Source organism: Muscardinus avellanarius, assembly GCF_963383645.1.
Source record: "Muscardinus avellanarius genome assembly, chromosome: 10".
Taxonomy (NCBI): domain Eukaryota; kingdom Metazoa; phylum Chordata; class Mammalia; order Rodentia; family Gliridae; genus Muscardinus; species Muscardinus avellanarius.
This window is the reverse complement of record NC_137796.1, coordinates 40,550,449-40,573,910: the sequence shown is the minus strand read 5'-3', so window position 1 is coordinate 40,573,910 and position 23,462 is coordinate 40,550,449.

Sequence of the window (23,462 nt, the reverse complement as noted above, 5' to 3'; positions counted from 1 at the left end):
AAAAGTGTTTTACATGTCATATATATGTGAACGTTGTTCAATTTCAGTGTATTGCAAGAGTTTCACATAAGTTTAGAATTAGGATTGCAGATAGTCTTACCAGTTCAATATCATTTAGTTTAACTTCTTAGATGTGTTAGTTTAACCTAGGCACAAAAGCTCGGAAAAGTGTTTTACATGTCATATATATATGAACGTTGTTCAATTTCAGTGTATTGCAAGAGTTTCACATAAGTTTAGAATTAGGATTGCAGATAGCATTACCTGTTCAATATCATTTAGTTAAAGTGTTTTACATGTAATATATAAGTGAAAGTTGTTCAATTTCAGTATATATCAAGAGTTTCACATAAGTTTAGAATTAGGATTGTAGATAGCATTAGCACTTCTATATCATTTAGTTTAACTTCTTAGATGTGATAATTTAACCTAGGCGCAAAAGCTCGGAAAAGTGTTTTACATGTCATATGTATATGAAAGTTGTTCAATTTCAGTGTATAGCAAGACTTTCACATGAGTTTTGAATTAGGATTGCTGATAGCATTAGCACTTCTATATCATTTATTTTAACTTCTTAGATGTGTTAGTTTAACCTAGGCACAAAAGTTCGGAAAAGTGTTTTACATGTCATATATATGTGAACGTTGTTCAATTTCAGTGTTTTACATGTCATATATATGTGAACGTTGTTCAATTTCAGTGTATTGCAAGAGTTTCACATAAGTTTAGATCTAGAATTGCAGATAGCGTTACCAGTTCAATATCATTTAGTTTAACTTTTAGATGCGTTAGTTTTACCTAGGTGCAGAAGCTCAGAAAAGTGTTTTACATGTCATTTATATGTAAAAGTTTCTCAATTTTAGTGTATTGCAAGATTTCACTTCAGATTAAAATTAGGATTTCAGATAGCGTTACCATTCAATATCATTTTGTTTAACTTCTTAGATGCGTTAGTTTAACCTAGGCGCAGAAGCTCAGAAAAGTGTTTTACATGTCATATATATGTAAAAGTTGCTCAATTTCAGTGTATTGCAAGATTTCACGTAAGTTTAGAATTAGGATTGCAGATAGCATTAGCACTTCTATATCATTTAGTTTAACTTCTTAGATGCGTTAGTTTAACCTAGGCGCAAATGATCGGAAAAGTGTTTTACATGTCATATATATGTGAAAGTTGTTCAATTTCAGTGTATTGCAAGATTTCACATAAGTTTAGAACTAAAATTGAAGATAGCATTACCAGTTCAATATCATTTACTGTAATTTCTTAGATGTGTTCATGTAACCTAGGCACAAAAGCTCGGAGAAGTGATTTACATGTCATATATATGTGAACGTAGTCAATTTCAGTGTATTGCAAGAGTTTCACTTCAGTTTAGAATTAGGATTGCAGATAGCATTAGCTCTACTATATCATTTAGTTTACCTTCTTAGATACGTTAGTTTAACCTAGGCACAAAAGCTCGGAAAAGTGTTTTACATGTCATATATATGTGAACGTTGTTCAATTTCAGTGTATTGCAAGAGTTTCACATAAGTTTAGAATTAGGATTGCAGTTAGCATTAGCACTTTTATATCATTTAGATTAACTTCTTAGATGCTTAGTTTAACCTAGGCGCAGAAGCTGGGAAAAGTGTTTTACATGTCATATATATGTAAAAGTTTTTCAATATCAGTGTATTGCACAATTTCACACATTTTTAGAATTACGATTGCAGATAGCGTTACCAGTTCAATTTCATTTAGTTTAACTTCTCAGATGCGTTAGTTTAACATAGGTGCAGAAGCCTGGAAGAGTGTTTTACATGTAATATATAAGTGAAAGTTGTTCAATTTCAGTATATTGCAAGAGTTTCACATAAGTTTAGAATTAGGATTGCAGATAGCATTAGCACTTCTATATCATTTAGTTTAACTTCTTAGATGCGTTAGTTTTACCTAGGCACAAAAGCTCGGAAAAGTGTTTTACATGTCATATATATGTGAAAGTTGTTCAATTTCAATGTATTGCAAGACTTTCACATAAGTTTAGATTTAGGAATGCTGATAGCATTAGCACTTCTATATCATTTAGTTTAACTTCTTAGATGTGTTAATTTAAACTAGGCACAAAGATCAGAAAAGTGTTTTACATGTCATATATATGTGAACGTTGTTCAATTTCAGTGTATTTCACATAAGTTTAAAACTAGGATTGCAGATAGCGTTACCAGTTCAATATAATTTAGTTTAACTTCTTAGATGTATTAGTTTAAACTAGGCACAAAGATCGGAAAAGTGTTTTACATGTCATATATATGTGAACGTTGTTCAATTTCAGTGTATTGCAAGACTTTCACATAAGTTTAGAATTAGGAATGCTGATAGCATTAGCACTTCTATATCATTTAGTTTAACTTCTTAGATGTGTTAGTTTAACCTAGCGCAGAAGCTCGAAAAATTGTTTTACCTGTCATATATATGTGAAAGTTGTTCAATATCAGTGTATTGCAAGATTTCACATAAGTTTAGAACTAAAATTGAAGATAGCATTACCAGTTCAATATCATTTACTGTAATTTCTTAGATGTGTTCGTGTAACCTAGGCACAAAAGCTCGGAAAAGTGATTTACATGTCATATATATGTGAACGTAGTTCAATTTCTGTGTATTGCAAGAGTTTCACATCAGTTTAGAATTAGGATTGCAGATAGCATTAGCACTACTATATCATTTAGTTTAACTTCTTAGATGCGTTAGTTTAACCTAGGCACAAAAGCACGGAAAAGTGTTTTACATGTCATATATATGTGAAAGTTGTTCAATTTCAGTGTATTGAAAGATTTCACATAAGTTTAGAACTTGAATTGCAGATAGCATTACTAGTTCAATATCATTTACTGTAATTTCTTAGATGTGTTAGTTTAACCTAGGCGCAGAAGCTCAGAAAAGTGTTTTACATGTCATATATATGTAAAAGTTGCTCAATTTCAGTGTATTGCAAGATTTCACATAAGTTTAGAATTAGGATTGCAGATAACATTAGCACTTCTATATCATTTAGTTTAACTTCTTAGATGTGTTAATTTAACCTAGGCGCAAATGCTCGGAAAAGTGTTTTACATGTCATATATATGTGAAAGTTGTTCAATTTCAGTGTATTGAAAGATTTCACATAAGTTTAGAACTAGAATTGCAGGTAGCATTACTCCTTCAATATCATTTACTCTAATTTCTTAGATGTGTTCGTTTAACCTAGGCACAACTGCTCAGAAAAGTGATTTACATGTCATATATATGTGAACGTAGTTCAATTTCAATGTATTGCAAGAGTTTCACATCAGTTTAGAACTAGGATTTCAGATAGCATTAGCACTACTATATCATTTAGTTTAACTTCTTAGATATGTTAGATTAACCGAGGCACAAAACTCGGAAAAGTGTATTACATGTCATATATATATGAATTTTGTTCAATTTCAGTGCATTGCAAGAGTTTAACATAAGTTTCGAATTAGGATTGAAGATAGCGTTACATGTCGTATATATGTGAACGTTGTTCAATTTCAGTGTATTGCGAGATTTCACATAAGTTTAGAACTAGGATTGCAGATAGCGTTACCAGTTCAATATCATTTAGTTTAACTTCTTAGATGCATTAGTTTAACCTAGGCACAAAAGCTCGAAAAAGTGTTTTACATGTCGTATATATGTGAACGTTGTTCAATTTAAGTGTATTGCAAGACGTTCACATAAGTTTAGAATTAGGATTACTGATAGCATTAGCACTTCTATATCATTTAGTTTAACTTCTTAGATGTGTTAGTTTAACCAAGGTACAAAAGCTCAGAAAAGTGTTTTACATGTCATATATATGTGAACGTTGTTCAATTTCAGTGTATTGCAAGAGTTTCACATAAGTTTAGAATTAGGATTGCAGATAGTCTTACCAGTTCAATATCATTTAGTTTAACTTCTTAGATGTGTTAGTTTAACCTAGGCACAGAAGCTCGGAAAAGTGTTTTACATGTCATATATATATGAACGTTGTTCAATTTCAGTGTATTGCAAGAGTTTCACATAAGTTTAGAATTAGGATTGCAGATAGCATTACCTGTTCAATATCATTTAGTTAAAGTGTTTTACATGTAATATATAAGTGAAAGTTGTTCAATTTCAGTATATATCAAGAGTTTCACATGTTTAGAATTAGGATTGTAGATAGCTTTAGCACTTCTATATCATTTAGTTTAACTTCTTAGATGTGATAATTTAACCTAGGCGCAAAAGCTCGGAAAAGTGTTTTACATGTCATATGTATATGGAAGTTGTTCAATTTCAGTGTATAGCAAGACTTTCACATGAGTTTTGAATTAGGATTGCTGATAGCATTAGCACTTCTATATCATTTATTTTAACTTCTTAGATTTGTTAGTTTAACCTAGGCACAAAAGTTCGGAAAAGTGTTTTACATGTCAAATATATGTGAACGTTGTTCAATTTCAGTGTATTGCAAGAGTTTCACATAAGTTTAGATCTAGAATTGCAGATAGCGTTACCAGTTCAATATCATTTAGTTTAACTTTTAGATGCGTTAGTTTTACCTAGGTGCAGAAGCTCAGAAAAGTGTTTTACATGTCATTTATATGTAAAAGTTTCTCAATTTTAGTGTATTGCAAGATTTCACTTCAGATTAAAATTAGGATTTCAGATAGCGTTACCATTCAATATCATTTTGTTTAACTTCTTAGATACGTTAGTTTAACCTAGGCGCAGAAGCTCAGAAAAGTGTTTTACATGTCATATATATATAAAAGTTGCTCAATTTCAGTGTATTGCAAGATTTCACGTAAGTTTAGAATTAGGATTGCAGATAGCATTAGCACTTCTATATCATTTAGTTTAACTTCTTAGATGCGTTAGTTTAACCTAGGCGCAAATGATCGGAAAAGTGTTTTACATGTCATATATATGTGAAAGTTGTTCAATTTCAGTGTATTGCAAGATTTCACATAAGTTTAGAACTAAAATTGAAGATAGCATTACCAGTTCAATATCATTTACTGTAATTTCTTAGATGTGTTCATGTAACCTAGGCACAAAAGCTCGGAGAAGTGATTTACATGTCATATATATGTGAACGTAGTCAATTTCAGTGTATTGCAAGAGTTTCACTTCAGTTTAGAATTAGGATTGCAGATAGCATTAGCTCTACTATATCATTTAGTTTACCTTCTTAGATACGTTAGTTTAACCTAGGCACAAAAGCTCGGAAAAGTGTTTTACATGTCATATATATGTGAACGTTGTTCAATTTCAGTGTATTGAAAGATTCCACGTAAGTTTAGAACTAGAATTGCAGATAGCATTACCAGTTCAATAACATTCAGTGTAATTTCTTAGATGTGTTAGTTTAACCTAGGCGCAGAAGCTCAGAAAAGTGTTTTACATGTCATATATATGTAAAAGTTGTTCAATTTCAGTGTATTGAAAGATTTCACATAAGTTTAGAACTAGAATTGCAGGTAGCATGACTACTTCAATATCATTTACTGTAATTTCTTAGATGTGTTCGTTTAACCTAGGCACAACAGCTCAGAAAAGTGATTTACATGTCATATATATGTGAACGTAGTTCAATTTCAATGTATTGCAAGAGTTTCACATCAGTTTAGAACTAGGATTTCAGATAGCATTAGCACTACTCTATCATTTAGTTTAACTTCTTAGATGTGTTAGATTAACCGAGGCACATAGCTCGGAAAAGTGTATTACATGTCATATATATATGAATTTTGTTCAATTTCAGTGCATTGCAAGAGTTTAAGATAAGTTTCGAATTAGGATTGCAGATAGCGTTACCAGTTCAATATCATTTAGTTTAACTTCTTAGATGTGTTAGTTTAACCAAGGCACAAAAGCTCGGAAAAGTGTTTTACATGTCATATATATGTGAACGTTGTTCAATTTCAGTGTATTGCAAGAGTTTCACATAAGTTTAGAATTAGGATTGCAGATAGTCTTACCTGTTCAATATCATTTAGTTTAACTTCTTAGATATGTTAGTTTAACGCAGGCGCAAAAGCTCGGAAAAGTGTTTTACATCTCTTATATATGTGAAAGTTTTTCAATTTCAGTGTATTGCAAGATTTCATATAAGTTTACAACTAGGATTGCAGATAGCATTACCAGTTCAATTTCATTTAGTTGAACGTCTTAGATGTTTTAGTTTAAACTAGGCACAAAGATCGGAAAAGTGTTTTACATGTCATATATATTTGAACGTTGTTCAATTTCAGTGTATTGCAAGACTTTCACATAAGTTTAGAATTTTGATAGCAGATAAAGTTAGCACTTCTATATCATTTAACTTCTTAGATGTGTTAGTTTAACCTAGGCACAAAAGCTCGGAAAAGTGTTTTACATTTCATATATATGTGAACGTTGTTCAATTTCAGTGTATTGCGAGTTTTCACATAAGTTTAGAACTAGGATTGCAGATAGCGTTACCAGTTCAATATCATTTAGTTTAACTTCTTAGATGCATTAGTTTAACCTAGACACAAAAGCTCGAAAAAGTGTTTTACATTTCGTATATATGTGAACGTTGTTCAATTTAAGTGTATTGCAAGACGTTCACATAAGTTTAGAATTAGGATTACTGATAGCATTAGCACTTCTATATCATTTAGTTTAACTTCTTATATGTGTTATTTTAACCAAGGTACAAAAGCTCGGAAAAGTGTTGTACATGTCATATATATGTGAACGTTGTTCTATTTCAGTATATTGCAAGAGTTTCACATAAGTTTAGAATTAGGATTGCAGATAGCCTTAGCACTTCTATATCATTTAGTTTAACTTCTTAGATGCGTTAGTTTTACCTAGGCGCAGAAGCTCGGAAAAGTGTTTTACATGTCATATATATGTGAAAGTTGTTCAATTTCAATGTATTGCAAGACTTTCACATAAGTTTAGATTTAGGAATGCTGATAGCATTAGCACTTCTATATCATTTAGTTTAACTTCTTAGATGTGTTAATTTAAACTAGGCAGAAAGATCGGAAAAGTGTTTTACATGTCATATATATATGAACGTTCTTCAATTTCAGTGTATTGCAAGACTTTCACATAAGTTTAGAATTAGGATCGCAGATAAAGTTAGCACTTCTATATCATTTATTTTAACTTCTTAGATGTGTTTATTTAACCTAGGCACAAAAGCTCGGAAAAGTGTTTTACATGTCATATATATGTGAACGTTGTTCAATTTCAGTGTATTTCACATAAGTTTAAAACTAGGATTGCAGATAGCGTTACCAGTTCAATATAATTTAGTTTAACTTCTTAGATGTATTAGTTTAAACTAGGCACAAAGATCGGAAAAGTGTTTTACATGTCATATATATGTGAACGTTGTTCAATTTCAGTGTATTGCAAGACTTTCACATAAGTTTAGAATTAGGAATGCTGATAGCATTAGCACTTCTATATCATTTAGTTTAACTTCTTAGATGTGTTAGTTTAACCTAGCGCAGAAGCTCGAAAAATTGTTTTACCTGTCATATATATGTGAAAGTTGTTCAATATCAGTGTATTGCAAGATTTCACATAAGTTTAGAACTAAAATTGAAGATAGCATTACCAGTTCAATATCATTTACTGTAATTTCTTAGATGTGTTCGTGTAACCTAGGCACAAAAGCTCGGAAAAGTGATTTACATGTCATATATATGTGAACGTAGTTCAATTTCTGTGTATTGCAAGAGTTTCACATCAGTTTAGAATTAGGATTGCAGATAGCATTAGCACTACTATATCATTTAGTTTAACTTCTTAGATGCGTTAGTTTAACCTAGGCACAAAAGCACGGAAAAGTGTTTTACATGTCATATATATGTGAAAGTTGTTCAATTTCAGTGTATTGAAAGATTTCACATAAGTTTAGAACTTGAATTGCAGATAGCATTACTAGTTCAATATCATTTACTGTAATTTCTTAGATGTGTTAGTTTAACCTAGGCGCAGAAGCTCAGAAAAGTGTTTTACATGTCATATATATGTAAAAGTTGCTCAATTTCAGTGTATTGCAAGATTTCACATAAGTTTAGAATTAGGATTGCAGATAACATTAGCACTTCTATATCATTTAGTTTAACTTCTTAGATGTGTTAATTTAACCTAGGCGCAAATGCTCGGAAAAGTGTTTTACATGTCATATATATGTGAAAGTTGTTCAATTTCAGTGTATTGAAAGATTTCACATAAGTTTAGAACTAGAATTGCAGGTAGCATTACTCCTTCAATATCATTTACTCTAATTTCTTAGATGTGTTCGTTTAACCTAGGCACAACTGCTCAGAAAAGTGATTTACATGTCATATATATGTGAACGTAGTTCAATTTCAATGTATTGCAAGAGTTTCACATCAGTTTAGAACTAGGATTTCAGATAGCATTAGCACTACTATATCATTTAGTTTAACTTCTTAGATGTGTTAGTTTAACCTAGGCACAAAAGCTCGGAAAAGTGTTTTACATTTCATATATATGTGAACGTTGTTCAATTTCAGTGTATTGCGAGATTTCACATAACTTTAGAACTAGGATTGCAAATAGCGTTACCAGTTCAATATCATTTAGTTTAACTTCTTAGATGCATTAGTTTAACCTAGGCACAAAAGCTCGAAAAAGTGTTTTACATGTCGTATATATGTGAACGTTATTCAATTTAAGTGTATTGCAAGACGTTCACATAAGTTTAGAATTAGGATTACTGATAGCATTAGCACTTCTATATCATTTAGTTTAACTTCTTAGATGTGTTAGTTTAACCAAGGTACAAAAGCTCGGAAAAGTGTTTTACATGTCATATATATGTGAACGTTGTTCAATTTCAGTGTATTGCAAGAGTTTCACATAAGTTTAGAATTAGGATTGCAGTTAGCATTAGCACTTTTATATCATTTAGATTAACTTCTTAGATGCTTAGTTTAACCTAGGCGCAGAAGCTCGGAAAAGTGTTTTACATCTCTTATATATGTGAAAGTTTTTCAATTTCAGTGTATTGCAAGATTTCATATAAGTTTAGAACTAGGATTGCAGATAGCATTACCAGTTCAATATCATTTAGTTTAACTTCTTAGATGTTTTAGTTTAAACTAGGCACAAAGATCGGAAAAGTGTTTTACATGTCATATATATTTGAACGTTGTTCAATTTCAGTGTATTGCAAGACTTTCACATAAGTTTAGAATTTTGAAAGCAAATAAAGTTAGCACTTCTATATCATTTAGTTTAACTTCTTAGATGTGTTAGTTTAACCTAGGCACAAAAGCTCGAAAAAGTGTTTTACATGTCGTATATATGTGAACGTTGTTCAATTTAAGTGTATTGCAAGACGTTCACATAAGTTTAGAATTAGGATTACTGATAGCATTAGCACTTCTATATCATTTAGTTTAACTTCTTAGATGTGTTAGTTTAACCTAGGCACAAAAGTTCGGAAAAGTGTTTTACATGTCATATATATGTGAACGTTGTTCAATTTCAGTGTATTGCAAGAGTTTCACATAAGTTTAGAATTAGGATTGCAGATAGTCTTACCAGTTCAATATCATTTAGTTTAACTTCTTAGATGTGTTAGTTTAACCTAGGCACAAAAGCTCGGAAAAGTGTTTTACATGTCATATATATATGAACGTTGTTCAATTTCAGTGTATTGCAAGAGTTTCACATAAGTTTAGAATTAGGATTGCAGATAGCATTACCTGTTCAATATCATTTAGTTAAAGTGTTTTACATGTAATATATAAGTGAAAGTTGTTCAATTTCAGTATATATCAAGAGTTTCACATAAGTTTAGAATTAGGATTGTAGATAGCATTAGCACTTCTATATCATTTAGTTTAACTTCTTAGATGTGATAATTTAACCTAGGCGCAAAAGCTCGGAAAAGTGTTTTACATGTCATATGTATATGAAAGTTGTTCAATTTCAGTGTATAGCAAGACTTTCACATGAGTTTTGAATTAGGATTGCTGATAGCATTAGCACTTCTATATCATTTATTTTAACTTCTTAGATGTGTTAGTTTAACCTAGGCACAAAAGTTCGGAAAAGTGTTTTACATGTCATATATATGTGAACGTTGTTCAATTTCAGTGTTTTACATGTCATATATATGTGAACGTTGTTCAATTTCAGTGTATTGCAAGAGTTTCACATAAGTTTAGATCTAGAATTGCAGATAGCGTTACCAGTTCAATATCATTTAGTTTAACTTTTAGATGCGTTAGTTTTACCTAGGTGCAGAAGCTCAGAAAAGTGTTTTACATGTCATTTATATGTAAAAGTTTCTCAATTTTAGTGTATTGCAAGATTTCACTTCAGATTAAAATTAGGATTTCAGATAGCGTTACCATTCAATATCATTTTGTTTAACTTCTTAGATGCGTTAGTTTAACCTAGGCGCAGAAGCTCAGAAAAGTGTTTTACATGTCATATATATGTAAAAGTTGCTCAATTTCAGTGTATTGCAAGATTTCACGTAAGTTTAGAATTAGGATTGCAGATAGCATTAGCACTTCTATATCATTTAGTTTAACTTCTTAGATGCGTTAGTTTAACCTAGGCGCAAATGATCGGAAAAGTGTTTTACATGTCATATATATGTGAAAGTTGTTCAATTTCAGTGTATTGCAAGATTTCACATAAGTTTAGAACTAAAATTGAAGATAGCATTACCAGTTCAATATCATTTACTGTAATTTCTTAGATGTGTTCATGTAACCTAGGCACAAAAGCTCGGAGAAGTGATTTACATGTCATATATATGTGAACGTAGTCAATTTCAGTGTATTGCAAGAGTTTCACTTCAGTTTAGAATTAGGATTGCAGATAGCATTAGCTCTACTATATCATTTAGTTTACCTTCTTAGATACGTTAGTTTAACCTAGGCACAAAAGCTCGGAAAAGTGTTTTACATGTCATATATATGTGAACGTTGTTCAATTTCAGTGTATTGAAAGATTCCACGTAAGTTTAGAACTAGAATTGCAGATAGCATTACCAGTTCAATAACATTCAGTGTAATTTCTTAGATGTGTTAGTTTAACCTAGGCGCAGAAGCTCAGAAAAGTGTTTTACATGTCATATATATGTAAAAGTTGTTCAATTTCAGTGTATTGAAAGATTTCACATAAGTTTAGAACTAGAATTGCAGGTAGCATGACTACTTCAATATCATTTACTGTAATTTCTTAGATGTGTTCGTTTAACCTAGGCACAACAGCTCAGAAAAGTGATTTACATGTCATATATATGTGAACGTAGTTCAATTTCAATGTATTGCAAGAGTTTCACATCAGTTTAGAACTAGGATTTCAGATAGCATTAGCACTACTCTATCATTTAGTTTAACTTCTTAGATGTGTTAGATTAACCGAGGCACATAGCTCGGAAAAGTGTATTACATGTCATATATATATGAATTATGTTCAATTTCAGTGCATTGCAAGAGTTTAAGATAAGTTTCAAATTAGGATTGCAGATAGCGTTACCAGTTCAATATCATTTAGTTTAACTTCTTAGATGCATTAGTTTAACCTAGGCACAAAAGCTCGGAAAAGTGTTTTACATGTCATATATAGGTGAACGTTGTTCAATTTCAGTGTATTGCGAGATTTCACATAAGTTTAGAACTAGGATTGCAGATAGCGTTACCAGTTCAATATCATTTAGTTTAACTTCTTAGATGTGTTAGTTTAACCTAGGCACAGAAGCTCGGAAAAGTGTTTTACATGTCATATATATATGAACGTTGTTCAATTTCAGTGTATTGCAAGAGTTTCACATAAGTTTAGAATTAGCATTGCAGATAGCATTACCTGTTCAATATCATTTAGTTAAAGTGTTTTACATGTAATATATAAGTGAAAGTTGTTCAATTTCAGTATATATCAAGAGTTTCACATAAGTTTAGAATTAGGATTGTAGATAGCTTTAGCACTTCTATATCATTTAGTTTAACTTCTTAGATGTGATAATTTAACCTAGGCGCAAAAGCTCGGAAAAGTGTTTTACATGTCATATGTATATGAAAGTTGTTCAATTTCAGTGTATAGCAAGACTTTCACATGAGTTTTGAATTAGGATTGCTGATAGCATTAGCACTTCTATATCATTTATTTTAACTTCTTAGATGTGTTAGTTTAACCTAGGCACAAAAGTTCGGAAAAGTGTTTTACATGTCATATATATGTGAACGTTGTTCAATTTCAGTGTTTTACATGTCATATATATGTGAACGTTGTTCAATTTCAGTGTATTGCAAGAGTTTCACATAAGTTTAGATCTAGAATTGCAGATAGCGTTACCAGTTCAATATCATTTAGTTTAACTTTTAGATGCGTTAGTTTTACCTAGGTGCAGAAGCTCAGAAAAGTGTTTTACATGTCATTTATATGTAAAAGTTTCTCAATTTTAGTGTATTGCAAGATTTCACTTCAGATTAAAATTAGGATTTCAGATAGCGTTACCATTCAATATCATTTTGTTTAACTTCTTAGATGCGTTAGTTTAACCTAGGCGCAGAAGCTCAGAAAAGTGTTTTACATGTCATATATATGTAAAAGTTGCTCAATTTCAGTGTATTGCAAGATTTCACGTAAGTTTAGAATTAGGATTGCAGATAGCATTAGCACTTCTATATCATTTAGTTTAACTTCTTAGATGCGTTAGTTTAACCTAGGCGCAAATGATCGGAAAAGTGTTTTACATGTCATATATATGTGAAAGTTGTTCAATTTCAGTGTATTGCAAGATTTCACATAAGTTTAGAACTAAAATTGAAGATAGCATTACCAGTTCAATATCATTTACTGTAATTTCTTAGATGTGTTCGTGTAACCTAGGCACAAAAGCTCGGAGAAGTGATTTACATGTCATATATATGTGAACGTAGTCAATTTCAGTGTATTGCAAGAGTTTCACATCAGTTTAGAATTAGGATTGCAGATAGCATTAGCACTACTATATCATTTAGTTTAACTTCTTAGATGCGTTAGTTTAACCTAGGCACAAAAGCACGGAAAAGTGTTTTACATGTCATATATATGTGAAAGTTGTTCAATTTCAGTGTATTGAAAGATTTCACATAAGTTTAGAACTTGAATTGCAGATAGCATTACTAGTTCAATATCATTTACTGTAATTTCTTAGATGTGTTAGTTTAACCTAGGCGCAGAAGCTCAGAAAAGTGTTTTACATGTCATATATATGTAAAAGTTGCTCAATTTCAGTGTATTGCAAGATTTCACATAAGTTTAGAATTAGGATTGCAGATAACATTAGCACTTCTATATCATTTAGTTTAACTTCTTAGATGTGTTAATTTAACCTAGGCGCAAATGCTCGGAAAAGTGTTTTACATGTCATATATATGTGAAAGTTGTTCAATTTCAGTGTATTGAAAGATTTCACATAAGTTTAGAACTAGAATTGCAGGTAGCATGACTCCTTCAATATCATTTACTCTAATTTCTTAGATGTGTTCGTTTAACCTAGGCACAACTGCTCAGAAAAGTGATTTACATGTCATATATATGTGAACGTAGTTCAATTTCAATGTATTGCAAGAGTTTCACATCAGTTTAGAACTAGGATTTCAGATAGCATTAGCACTACTATATCATTTAGTTTAACTTCTTAGATGTGTTAGATTAACCGAGGCACAAAACTCGGAAAAGTGTATTACATGTCATATATATATGAATTTTGTTCAATTTCAGTGCATTGCAAGAGTTTAACATAAGTTTCGAATTAGGATTGAAGATAGCGTTACATGTCGTATATATGTGAACGTTATTCAATTTAAATGTATTGCAAGACGTTCACATAAATTTAGAATTAGGATTACTGATAGCATTAGCACTTCTATATCATTTAGTTTAACTTCTTAGATGTGTTAGTTTAACCTAGCACAGAAGCTCGGAAAAGTGTTTTACATGTCATATATATGTGAACGTTGTTCAATTTCAGTGTATTGCAAGAGTTTCACATAAGTTTAGAATTAGGATTGCAGTTAGCATTAGCACTTCTATATCATTTAGTTTAACTTCTTAGATGCATTAGTTTAACCTAGGCACAAAAGCTCGGAAAAGTGTTTTACATGTCATATATAGGTGAACGTTGTTCAATTTCAGTGTATTGCGAGATTTCACATAAGTTTAGAACTAGGATTGCAGATAGCGTTACCAGTTCAATATCATTTAGTTTAACTTCTTAGATGTGTTAGTTTAACCTAGGCACAGAAGCTCGGAAAAGTGTTTTACATGTCATATATATATGAACGTTGTTCAATTTCAGTGTATTGCAAGAGTTTCACATAAGTTTAGAATTAGCATTGCAGATAGCATTACCTGTTCAATATCATTTAGTTAAAGTGTTTTACATGTAATATATAAGTGAAAGTTGTTCAATTTCAGTATATATCAAGAGTTTCACATAAGTTTAGAATTAGGATTGTAGATAGCTTTAGCACTTCTATATCATTTAGTTTAACTTCTTAGATGTGATAATTTAACCTAGGCGCAAAAGCTCGGAAAAGTGTTTTACATGTCATATGTATATGAAAGTTGTTCAATTTCAGTGTATAGCAAGACTTTCACATGAGTTTTGAATTAGGATTGCTGATAGCATTAGCACTTCTATATCATTTATTTTAACTTCTTAGATGTGTTAGTTTAACCTAGGCACAAAAGTTCGGAAAAGTGTTTTACATGTCATATATATGTGAACGTTGTTCAATTTCAGTGTTTTACATGTCATATATATGTGAACGTTGTTCAATTTCAGTGTATTGCAAGAGTTTCACATAAGTTTAGATCTAGAATTGCAGATAGCGTTACCAGTTCAATATCATTTAGTTTAACTTTTAGATGCGTTAGTTTTACCTAGGTGCAGAAGCTCAGAAAAGTGTTTTACATGTCATTTATATGTAAAAGTTTCTCAATTTTAGTGTATTGCAAGATTTCACTTCAGATTAAAATTAGGATTTCAGATAGCGTTACCATTCAATATCATTTTGTTTAACTTCTTAGATGCGTTAGTTTAACCTAGGCGCAGAAGCTCAGAAAAGTGTTTTACATGTCATATATATGTAAAAGTTGCTCAATTTCAGTGTATTGCAAGATTTCACGTAAGTTTAGAATTAGGATTGCAGATAGCATTAGCACTTCTATATCATTTAGTTTAACTTCTTAGATGCGTTAGTTTAACCTAGGCGCAAATGATCGGAAAAGTGTTTTACATGTCATATATATGTGAAAGTTGTTCAATTTCAGTGTATTGCAAGATTTCACATAAGTTTAGAACTAAAATTGAAGATAGCATTACCAGTTCAATATCATTTACTGTAATTTCTTAGATGTGTTCGTGTAACCTAGGCACAAAAGCTCGGAGAAGTGATTTACATGTCATATATATGTGAACGTAGTCAATTTCAGTGTATTGCAAGAGTTTCACATCAGTTTAGAATTAGGATTGCAGATAGCATTAGCACTACTATATCATTTAGTTTAACTTCTTAGATGCGTTAGTTTAACCTAGGCACAAAAGCACGGAAAAGTGTTTTACATGTCATATATATGTGAAAGTTGTTCAATTTCAGTGTATTGAAAGATTTCACATAAGTTTAGAACTTGAATTGCAGATAGCATTACTAGTTCAATATCATTTACTGTAATTTCTTAGATGTGTTAGTTTAACCTAGGCGCAGAAGCTCAGAAAAGTGTTTTACATGTCATATATATGTAAAAGTTGCTCAATTTCAGTGTATTGCAAGATTTCACATAAGTTTAGAATTAGGATTGCAGATAACATTAGCACTTCTATATCATTTAGTTTAACTTCTTAGATGTGTTAATTTAACCTAGGCGCAAATGCTCGGAAAAGTGTTTTACATGTCATATATATGTGAAAGTTGTTCAATTTCAGTGTATTGAAAGATTTCACATAAGTTTAGAACTAGAATTGCAGGTAGCATTACTCCTTCAATATCATTTACTCTAATTTCTTAGATGTGTTCGTTTAACCTAGGCACAACTGCTCAGAAAAGTGATTTACATGTCATATATATGTGAACGTAGTTCAATTTCAATGTATTGCAAGAGTTTCACATCAGTTTAGAACTAGGATTTCAGATAGCATTAGCACTACTATATCATTTAGTTTAACTTCTTAGATGTGTTAGATTAACCGAGGCACAAAACTCGGAAAAGTGTATTACATGTCATATATATATGAATTTTGTTCAATTTCAGTGCATTGCAAGAGTTTAACATAAGTTTCGAATTAGGATTGAAGATAGCGTTACATGTCGTATATATGTGAACGTTATTCAATTTAAATGTATTGCAAGACGTTCACATAAATTTAGAATTAGGATTACTGATAGCATTAGCACTTCTATATCATTTAGTTTAACTTCTTAGATGTGTTAGTTTAACCTAGCACAGAAGCTCGGAAAAGTGTTTTACATGTCATATATATGTGAACGTTGTTCAATTTCAGTGTATTGCTAGAGTTTCACATAAGTTTAGATTTAGGATTGCAGATAGTCTTACCAGTTCAATATCATTTAGTTTAACTTCTTAGATATGTTAGTTTAACGCAGGCGCAAAAGCTCGGAAAAGTGTTTTACATCTCTTATATATGTGGAAGTTTTTCAATTTCAGTGTATTGCAAGATTTCATATAAGTTTAGAACTAGGATTGCAGATAGAATTACCAGTTAAATATCATTTAGTTTAACTTCTTAGATGTTTTAGTTTAAACTAGGCACAAAGATCGGAAAAGTGTTTTACATGTCATATATATTTGAATGTTGTTCAATTTCAGTGTATTGCAAGACTTTCACATAAGTTTAGAATTTTGAAAGCAGATAAAGTTAGCACTTCTATATCATTTAGTTTAACTTCTTAGATGCTTAGTTTAACCTAGGCACAAAAGCTCGAAAAAGTGTTTTACATTTCATATATATGTGAACGTTGTTCAATTTCAGTGTATTGCGAGATTTCACATAAGTTTAGAACTAGGATTGCAGATAGCGTTACCAGTTCAATATCATTTAGTTTAACTTCTTAGATGCATTAGTTTAACCTAGGCACAAAAGCTCGAAAAAGTGTTTTACATGTCGTATATATGTGAACGTTGTTCAATTTAAGTGTATTGCAAGACGTTCACATAAGTTTAGAATTAGGATTACTGATAGCATTAGCACTTCTATATCATTTAGTTTAACTTCTTAGATGTGTTAGTTTAACCAAGGTACAAAAGCTCGGAAAAGTGTTTTACATGTCATATATATGTGAACGTTGTTCAATTTCAGTGTATTGCAAGAGTTTCACATAAGTTTAGAATTAGGATTGCAGTTAGCATTAGCACTTTTATATCATTTAGATTAACTTCTTAGATGCTTAGTTTAAACTAGGCGCAGAAGCTCGGAAAAGTGTTTTACATGTCATATATATATGAACGTTGTTCAATTTCAGTGTATTGCAAGAGTTTCACATAAGTTTAGAATTAGGATTGCAGATAGCATTACCTGTTCAATATCATTTAGTTAAAGTGTTTTACATGTAATATATAAGTGAAAGTTGTTCAATTTCAGTATATATCAAGAGTTTCACATAAGTTTAGAATTAGGATTGTAGATAGCTTTAGCACTTCTATATCATTTAGTTTAACTTCTTAGATGTGATAATTTAACCTAGGCGCAAAAGCTCGGAAAAGTGTTTTACATGTCATATGTATATGAAAGTTGTTCAATTTCAGTGTATAGCAAGACTTTCACATGAGTTTTGAATTAGGATTGCTGATAGCATTAGCACTTCTATATCATTTATTTTAACTTCTTAGATGTGTTAGTTTAACCTAGGCACAAAAGTTCGGAAAAGTGTTTTACATGTCATATATATGTGAACGTTGTTCAATTTCAGTGTTTTACATGTCATATATATGTGAACGTTGTTCAATTTCAGTGTATTGCAAGAGTTTCACATAAGTTTAGATCTAGAATTGCAGATAGCGTTACCAGTTCAATATCATTTAGTTTAACTTTTAGATGCGTTAGTTTTACCTAGGTGCAGAAGCTCAGAAAAGTGTTTTACATGTCATTTATATGTAAAAGTTTCTCAATTTTAGTGTATTGCAAGATTTCACTTCAGATTAAAATTAGGATTTCAGATAGCGTTACCATTCAATATCATTTTGTTTAACTTCTTAGATGCGTTAGTTTAACCTAGGCGCAAATGATCGGAAAAGTGTTTTACATGTCATATATATGTGAAAGTTGTTCAATTTCAGTGTATTGCAAGATTTCCCATAAGTTTAGAACTAAAATTGAAGATAGCATTACCAGTTCAATATCATTTACTGTAATTTCTTAGATGTGTTCATGTAACCTAGGCACAAAAGCTCGGAGAAGTGATTTACATGTCATATATATGTGAACGTAGTCAATTTCAGTGTATTGCAAGAGTTTCACTTCAGTTTAGAATTAGGATTGCAGATAGCATTAGCTCTACTATATCATTTAGTTTAACTTCTTAGATACGTTAGTTTAACCTAGGCACAAAAGCTCGGAAAAGTGTTTTACATGTCATATATATGTGAACGTTGTTCAATTTCAGTGTATTGAAAGATTCCACGTAAGTTTAGAACTAGAATTGCAGATAGCATTACCAGTTCAATAACATTCAGTGTAATTTCTTAGATGTGTTAGTTTAACCTAGGCGCAGAAGCTCAGAAAAGTGTTTTACATGTCATATATATGTAAAAGTTGTTCAATTTCAGTGTATTGAAAGATTTCACATAAGTTTAGAACTAGAATTGCAGGTAGCATGACTACTTCAATATCATTTACTCTAATTTCTTAGATGTGTTCGTTTAACCTAGGCACAACTGCTCAGAAAAGTGATTTACATGTCATATATATGTGAACGTTGTTCAATTTCAGTGTATTGCAAGACGTTCACATAAGTTTAGAATTAGGATTACTGATAGCATTAGCACTTCTATATCATTTAGTTTAACTTCTTAGATGTGTTAGTTTAACCAAGGTACAAAAGCTCGGAAAAGTGTTTTACATGTCATATATATGTGAACGTTGTTCAATTTCAGTGTATTGCAAGAGTTTCACATAAGTTTAGAATTAGGATTGCAGATAGCATTACCTGTTCAATATCATTTAGTTAAAGTGTTTTACATGTAATATATAAGTGAAAGTTGTTCAATTTCAGTATATATCAAGAGTTTCACATAAGTTTAGAATTAGGATTGTAGATAGCTTTAGCACTTCTATATCATTTAGTTTAACTTCTTAGATGTGATAATTTAACCTAGGCGCAAAAGCTCGGAAAAGTGTTTTACATGTCATATGTATATGAAAGTTGTTCAATTTCAGTGTATAGCAAGACTTTCACATGAGTTTTGAATTAGGATTGCTGATAGCATTAGCACTTCTATATCATTTATTTTAACTTCTTAGATGTGTTAGTTTAACCTAGGCACAAAAGTTCGGAAAAGTGTTTTACATGTCATATATATGTGAACGTTGTTCAATTTCAGTGTTTTACATGTCATATATATGTGAACGTTGTTCAATTTCAGTGTATTGCAAGAGTTTCACATAAGTTTAGATCTAGAATTGCAGATAGCGTTACCAGTTCAATATCATTTAGTTTAACTTTTAGATGCGTTAGTTTTACCTAGGTGCAGAAGCTCAGAAAAGTGTTTTACATGTCATTTATATGTAAAAGTTTCTCAATTTTAGTGTATTGCAAGATTTCACTTCAGATTAAAATTAGGATTTCAGATAGCGTTACCATTCAATATCATTTTGTTTAACTTCTTAGATGCATTAGTTTAACCTAGGCACAAAAGCTCGAAAAAGTGTTTTACATGTCGTATATATGTGAACGTTGTTCAATTTAAGTGTATTGTAAGACGTTCACATAAGTTTAGAATTAGGATTACTGATAGCATTAGCACTTCTATATCATTTAGTTTAACTTCTTAGATGTGTTAGTTTAACCTAGCGCAGAAGCTCGAAAAATTGTTTTACCTGTCATATATATGTGAAAGTTGTTCAATATCAGTTTATTGCAAGATTTCACATAAATTTAGAACTAAAATTGAAGATAGCATTACCAGTTCAATATCATTTACTGTAATTTCTTAGATGTGTTCGTGTAACCTAGGCACAAAAGCTCGGAAAAGTGATTTACATGTCATATATATGTGAACGTAGTTCAATTTCTGTGTATTGCAAGAGTTTCACATCAGTTTAGAATTAGGATTGCAGATAGCATTAGCACTACTATATCATTTAGTTTAACTTCTTAGATGCGTTAGTTTAACCTAGGCACAAAAGCACGGAAAAGTGTTTTACATGTCATATATATGTGAAAGTTGTTCAATTTCAGTGTATTGAAAGATTTCACATAAGTTTAGAACTTGAATTGCAGATAGCATTACTAGTTCAATATCATTTACTGTAATTTCTTAGATGTGTTAGTTTAACCTAGGCGCAGAAGCTCAGAAAAGTGTTTTACATGTCATATATATGTAAAAGTTGCTCAATTTCAGTGTATTGCAAGATTTCACATAAGTTTAGAATTAGGATTGCAGATAACATTAGCACTTCTATATCATTTAGTTTAACTTCTTAGATGTGTTAATTTAACCTAGGCGCAAATGCTCGGAAAAGTGTTTTACATGTCATATATATGTGAAAGTTGTTCAATTTCAGTGTATTGAAAGGTTTCACATAAGTTTAGAACTAGAATTGCAGGTAGCATGACTACTTCAATATCATTTACTCTAATTTCTTAGATGTGTTCGTTTAACCTAGGCACAACTGCTCAGAAAAGTGATTTACATGTCATATATATGTGAACGTAGTTCAATTTCAATGTATTGCAAGAGTTTCACATCAGTTTAGAACTAGGATTTCAGATAGCATTAGCACTACTATATCATTTAGTTTAACTTCTTAGATGTGTTAGATTAACCGAGGCACAAAACTCGGAAAAGTGTATTACATGTCATATATATATGAATTTTGTTCAATTTCAGTGCATTGCAAGAGTTTAACCTAAGTTTCGAATTAGGATTGAAGATAGCGTTACATGTCGTATATATGTGAACGTTATTCAATTTAAATGTATTGCAAGACGTTCACATAAATTTAGAATTAGGATTACTGATAGCATTAGCACTTCTATATCATTTAGTTTAACTTCTTAGATGTGTTAGTTTAACCTAGCACAGAAGCTCGGAAAAGTGTTTTACATGTCATATATATGTGAACGTTGTTCAATTTCAGTGTATTGCAAGAGTTTCACATAAGTTTAGAATTAGGATTGCAGTTAGCATTAGCACTTCTATATCATTTAGTTTAACTTCTTAGATGCTTAGTTTAACCTAGGCACAAAAGCTCGGAAAAGTGTTTTACATTTCATATATATGTGAACGTTGTTCAATTTCAGTGTATTGCGAGATTTCACATAAGTTTAGAACTAGGATTGCAGATAGCGTTACCAGTTCAATATCATTTAGTTTAACTTCTTAGATGCATTAGTTTAACCTAGGCACAAAAGCTCGAAAAAGTGTTTTACATGTCGTATATATGTGAACGTTGTTCAATTTAAGTGTATTGCAAGACGTTCACATAAGTTTAGAATTAGGATTACTGATAGCATTAGCACTTCTATATCATTTAGTTTAACTTCTTAGATGAGTTAGTTTAACCAAGGTACAAAAGCTCGGAAAAGTGTTTTACATGTCATATATATGTGAACGTTGTTCAATTTCAGTGTATTGCAAGAGTTTCACATAAGTTTAGAATTAGGATTGCAGATAGTCTTACCAGTTCAATATCATTTAGTTTAACTTCTTAGATGTGTTAGTTTAACCTAGGCACAAAAGCTCGGAAAAGTGTTTTACATGTCATATATATATGAACGTTGTTCAATTTCAGTGTATTGCAAGAGTTTCACATAAGTTTAGAATTAGGATTGCAGATAGCATTACCTGTTCAATATCATTTAGTTAAAGTGTTTTACATGTAATATATAAGTGAAAGTTGTTCAATTTCAGTATATATCAAGAGTTTCACATAAGTTTAGAATTAGGATTGTAGATAGCATTAGCACTTCTATATCATTTAGTTTAACTTCTTAGATGTGATAATTTAACCTAGGCGCAAAAGCTCGGAAAAGTGTTTTACATGTCATATGTATATGAAAGTTGTTCAATTTCAGTGTATAGCAAGACTTTCACATGAGTTTTGAATTAGGATTGCTGATAGCATTAGCACTTCTATATCATTTATTTTAACTTCTTAGATGTGTTAGTTTAACCTAGGCACAAAAGTTCGGAAAAGTGTTTTACATGTCATATATATGTGAACGTTGTTCAATTTCAGTGTTTTACATGTCATATATATGTGAACGTTGTTCAATTTCAGTGTATTGCAAGAGTTTCACATAAGTTTAGATATAGAATTGCAGATAGCGTTACCAGTTCAATATCATTTAGTTTAACTTTTAGATGCGTTAGTTTTACCTAGGTGCAGAAGCTCAGAAAAGTGTTTTACATGTCATTTATATGTAAAAGTTTCTCAATTTTAGTGTATTGCAAGATTTCACTTCAGATTAAAATTAGGATTTCAGATAGCGTTACCATTCAATATCATTTTGTTTAACTTCTTAGATGCGTTAGTTTAACCTAGGCGCAGAAGCTCAGAAAAGTGTTTTACATGTCATATATATGTAAAAGTTGCTCAATTTCAGTGTATTGCAAGATTTCACGTAAGTTTAGAATTAGGATTGCAGATAGCATTAGCACTTCTATATCATTTAGTTTAACTTCTTAGATGAGTTAGTTTAACCTAGGCGCAAATGATCGGAAAAGTGTTTTACATGTCATATATATGTGAAAGTTGTTCAATTTCAGTGTATTGCAAGATTTCACATAAGTTTAGAACTAAAATTGAAGATAGCATTACCAGTTCAATATCATTTACTGTAATTTCTTAGATGTGTTCATGTAACCTAGGCACAAAAGCTCGGAGAAGTGATTTACATGTCATATATATGTGAACGTAGTCAATTTCAGTGTATTGCAAGAGTTTCACTTCAGTTTAGAATTAGGATTGCAGATAGCATTAGCTCTACTATATCATTTAGTTTACCTTCTTAGATACGTTAGTTTAACCTAGGCACAAAAGCTCGGAAAAGTGTTTTACATGTCATATATATGTGAACGTTGTTCAATTTCAGTGTATTGAAAGATTCCACGTAAGTTTAGAACTAGAATTGCAGATAGCATTACCAGTTCAATAACATTCAGTGTAATTTCTTAGATGTGTTAGTTTAACCTAGGCGCAGAAGCTCAGAAAAGTGTTTTACATGTCATA